The sequence below is a fragment of the Larimichthys crocea genome, chromosome XVI (assembly GCF_000972845.2).
Source record: "Larimichthys crocea isolate SSNF chromosome XVI, L_crocea_2.0, whole genome shotgun sequence".
Taxonomy (NCBI): domain Eukaryota; kingdom Metazoa; phylum Chordata; class Actinopteri; family Sciaenidae; genus Larimichthys; species Larimichthys crocea.
Genome location: NC_040026.1, coordinates 4717420 through 4722703, shown reverse-complemented (window position 1 = coordinate 4722703; position 5284 = coordinate 4717420).

Genomic DNA, 5284 nt, shown 5'->3' with positions numbered 1-5284 from the left:
GGATTTTGGTTTGTTCTTGTTTTATGAGTTCTAAATCTGTTCTACATGTGTAAAATATGCACGTATTTAATTTATTCAGCTTTCGTCTTTTTGCCGACCAGCAGTTATTATATTTGAAAATCACCTTTTCTTATTGCTGTTTCATTTGTGTAAGACAGCGGTTCCGTTGCAGGTGGGAATTGGAAATGGGGTTATGGGCATCGATGTACAAGGTCATTATGACCCTGTATTTTATAAAAAGTAAATTAAAAGCTGTTGAGCTCATTGGGAAAAATGTTACCAAATAGGAATAGAAGGAAAAAAATAGAAGAATAGAAAATATATAGTGTAGCGATATGCATTTTTAAGTATATATTTTAATTTAGGTTTTTGATACTAACAAATCTTTTTAAAGCGCCTGTACATTTAAACAATCTAAATCACAACAGTTAACATGATAATGGGAAATGGATTGATATGAGAAAAACCAAGTAAGAGCTTTCTTATTCATTCAAAGTCATAATATATATATACTACATTCACATTGCAGGACACAGCTGTTCTGCTTGTGTTGTCTGCACGAAGGGGAAAACAAACTTTCTCCAACATGTTGCTACTTTACTTTCCCGGAAGCAATTCGACCACAAGTGTTGGTCCTCATAAAATTTCTTTAATGTTTGCCAATATAAACATTGATTTTTTAGTTGGTCAATATTTCCCCTGACTGAAATTAAAAAAATTACTGGGTAATGTCAGTCCTCTGTTTTCTCTTATATTTTATCAAGTCTGTGTCAAACGTGTGTTCACTGTTTTATCTGTGGATATTTTTATTTAAACTTAATTAGTAAATAACTTATGCGGCCAGTAAGAACTAATACTGAACATGCCAAATTATGATTAGGTCCGTTTAGAAACCATTGGCAATCATTTATCCAACCGAGAGGACTAGTTTCAATTGTATTGTAACTTAAAAGATAAACTAGCACATGCCTTAAAAACTGGAAACTAAGTGTGCAAAGATTTAACCTGCCATTGGCTGCCGATTCTCTACCTTCCACAGCCAGCCATTTTGAAAACACAGGTGTTACCATGGACACCTGATAAACGGTTCTACACAGTAGAACATATATAACATAGACGCCGCATTGAGCGCTGAGCATCGTACGTTCGACGTCGCCGCCATATTTGGCTAAGGCCGGACCTGCCCTGTAAACTATACACTGGAAATGGATGAAACTTCAAACCACAAACACATATTACATATATTATTCTGTGTGGTGTTGTGGGTGTGTCATGTACTATATGTATGTATATATGTTTCACGTGGTTACTGTCTAACGTTAGTGCTCTTTCATTCAGTAAAACCCAGTCACATCTACATTTCAGGATATTGTTTTATATGGACACCGATTAACGTAAATATAAAATTTTCACTATTTATTCTCACAGTACACAGTGTTACACACATTAGTAGCTGTAAACACTCAGCATTAGAAAAATTAATTACGTTGGTGGTGCTTGCTTACATAACGGGAGTTGTAAACATTTTACTCATCACTTTAAAAAGTAAACGTGGTTTTTGGTCGCCTATTTGTTTCACAGAATATTAGTGTGTGTGTGAATGGGTTGTATAGAGGCCATTCCCTTAAAGCAACTTTTTAAGAACGGCGCTTTATGAAGTTCAGTCCCATTCCTTGTATTAGTTTACAGGACAAGCTCTGTCCACATCCAATATGGCGGGACCGTTGATCCGTTATCGCGACCAATGACCAACCCGTCTACTGCTGCGTTATGTATATATGTTATGGTTCATATGTTCAAAATGGCTGCTTCTCTTACAGCAGCCATTTTGAGGTTCTGAGAGAAAAAGAAATATAGGTGTTAACAATGATACTAATTAAGGTTCTAACCCTAACCTTCACGACCATGTTTCAATATATCATATCTCCATCATGTCTAAGAAGTGGTGCTCTATGTATCGGGTCCTCTCAGTATTCATATTGGTCTACCAGTGACAGAAATGTACATGTAATAACTGGAATGGGATTTTTATGACTCCATAGAAGAAATATGTTAATTTAGTCTATAAATGGTATACAACACCTTATTCAAACATAAAACACTCCTTTTCATCTGTTTATCACCTATTCCATAAAAATCTTTAAAAATAATGGTGGATTATTTCAAAGGGGCACGAATGACACGATGTGGATATTTTCATGTCTAAGAAAAATTCGAGATTACACCGTTTAAGTCATTTTATTGCAGGGGTTCTCAAAGTTTTGATGGGTGAGGGCCAATTTAGCAACCTAACACTGAGGTGAGGGCCACCAGCGGGGCGGGATGGGGGAGAAAAAAAGCAAAGCAAAAATAAATTCCATTTGTAATTATTTTAATGACCATATTGCACCTGTGCAGTTTCCATTGTTGCAATTAACACATTTTTAATAAACTCAGTTTTAGGCTAAACCTGGCAAAAATCACTGGGGTTCTATACCCCTCAAACAGACAGATTTGGGATAAGTCATTAATAGTAACAAACGTATTTAGAATAGTCTTTAGAACAGATTGCTTCTTATCAGCATAATGTCTAATTCTGGGGCAATTCCAGCTACCATAACACCACAGGGACATCTGAAAGGGGCAGAGAGAGGGAGGGGGGAGAGGGAGAGAGAAAGAAACTTCATCATCATCATTCATATCATTGCCTGTCATTAATAAGCTTGTCATTACTGTAAGTCACACTATAAATTTGTAGCTTAGCTACAACATACCGTTTTTCAATGGGCTCTGTGGTGCTGTTTCCGATTGGCCACGATTCCTCTGATGTCCGGGTCCATCTCCGTCGTTGCGATACGAAGGACAGCATGCAGATAGTCATCCATCAGCCTGGATGCAGTGTAACCTCTTTTAAGCAGCTCAAGTTTACTGGTGCGATCCTTACCACTGAACTTATCGTAACTTTTATGTTTGGTATCGTAATGGCGTTTTATGTTGAAGTCCTTGCGCACAGCAATGACCTGCTTGCAGATCAGGCAAACAACTTTTTCCGACCCATGAGGTTCGACAAAGTAATCGATTGCCCATTTATCTTGGAATTGCCTTTTCTCATCACTGACATTGCGTTTTTTTCTCGAGGTGCCCGGATCCCGCTCTGGTTCTCGCTCCTCCATCTCATACTCCATCTTCACACAACCACCGTTCCACTTACATGACTGTTCCGTTGATGGCCTTCTAGGAGTGAGGTCAAGTGTGAATGGTGATGGTCAGACACACCTGTAATTACCGCTTAGGCCTGTAGATGCCGCTAAACTCAACTAAACGGAGATTTATTCTTTCAAAGCAAAATACAGTTTTAACAATTTTACAAATTTGACAGATGTTATCGCGGGCCGCCATAAATATTTTCGTGGGCCAATGGGCCACACCTTGAGAACCAATGTTTTAATGCAAGGCATGCTTCCCCTTGTGCTGCCCAAGATGCTAATGATTGTTTTAAAGAAATACCATAGACTGTACACAATACAGATGTTGTATCCATGACAGGTTTCTGAAGAGCTGTATGTGAAGCTAGTGTGGTGGTTCTGGCCACTGCCATTTTGTCAGTCCTGTCACAGACGTGGATTGTTGGCAGACCTGAGGTGGGCTAAATGATGACACTCACACTCTTAATTACTCAATACAGTTGTCATGTATGGGGAAAATTAGCTATAGAGACTAACGTCCAAACCGTCGCATCATCGCAAGTAATACACGGCCATTCTAGTCAATGTATCAAACCCCGACGGCTCCACCGTGGTCCATTTGAGATGTGTCCCAGAAGTGTCTCTATGCTCGGCTATGCGTGAGCAGCACCCGTCAATCTACACAGACCACCTCAAGCAGCCGGAACCCAGGCACAGAAAAAGTAAAGAGAATCCGGAGGATTTTCAAAATAAAATAACCCGTGCAAACTGCCAGTCGTAAAAACAAAGAAAAGCAAAACTAATTAACTACGTAGCATATTTACACATGTAGAAGCAAGTTCAGAAGAACATACACCGGGAAAATAGCCAAATCTGAGCAGCTAAACAAAGACTGGCAGGCTAAATGCTCGCTTCTGAAATGCTCCCGGTCGGGTTTGAAGACACGTGCAGGACGGACCAAATACACGATGCTCATGCAACGCACCGCAGACCCTGGTGGGGTTTCAGCGTAAAACTGTCTTTTTGTACTAGGCTGTAAACATGTTTATTTGTGCTCTCCCTGTAGTCTGTTCTCAGGTCAGTCTTATAGAAAAACAACAAATACAAATCATGAGGGTGAGGCCAGAAATCCATTAATAATGGAATTCTATTAAGATGAACTATATTCAGTGTGGAAAAGTCTCTAGGTCCTGCTCTCTCACACCTCTCCTCGCTCCTCTCTTCACTCCTCTCCCTGCTCCTCTGGACTCACACATGTAGTAATGACAAGCAGATAATTAATGTAGCTAGCGCTACTTAACAGCTAAAAAACATACTGTTAATGACAAACCAGTGTTCTGAACCTTGAGTCCCTCTTTTATTATATTCCATTAACATCAGAGTACATCACCAGGCTGTGTGTATTGTTCAGTTTGGAATGGCTTGCATAGATACACTATAAAACAGTCATTGGTGCACTTCCTCCTGACATTTAAACACATTTCATATAACACCAAAAACATGTGTATAGCATTGAATAACTGTATTATTCAATTTCCTGTCACAACAATGGCAGTGTTGAAGGCTCTCTTAAGCTTCCGTTTTGAAGAACACTTCAGTCTATCTCTTTTTTTTTTTTTAAGAATAATATCATTTGAGATCAATTAAAAACTTGTGGCAGTGGAAAACTAGTGAAAAAAACATTTGCTAACATTTTACCTAACATCTTTAAATGGAACCATTTGCACCATTTTATGTCAAGAATAACACAAATGCTGTTTGTGTCGACAAAGAAACACATCTCGAAAGGAACAAAAACAACACAATGAGTAATATTGAATGTTAGCAACATCACAGAAGTCGTTCACATCACAGGGTCATCGGTATAATCAGACTTTTCTTCACAGTAGACAGTTTGACTTGCCAAACAGGTGTAATGTTTAACATCAGTTACTCCATTCAAGTGTGTCTTGAACTAGATTAGAAGGTTGACACCAGTATAATGTCTATGTATGGATTTAGGAGGTGATAGCATAAAGGTGATAAGCATCAAATATGGCTCCAAGTAATGAGGTCAAGCTAAAATAAGCTTAGCATAAAGACTAGAGACTGTAACCATATCTTGGTGAATGTTATTCTGA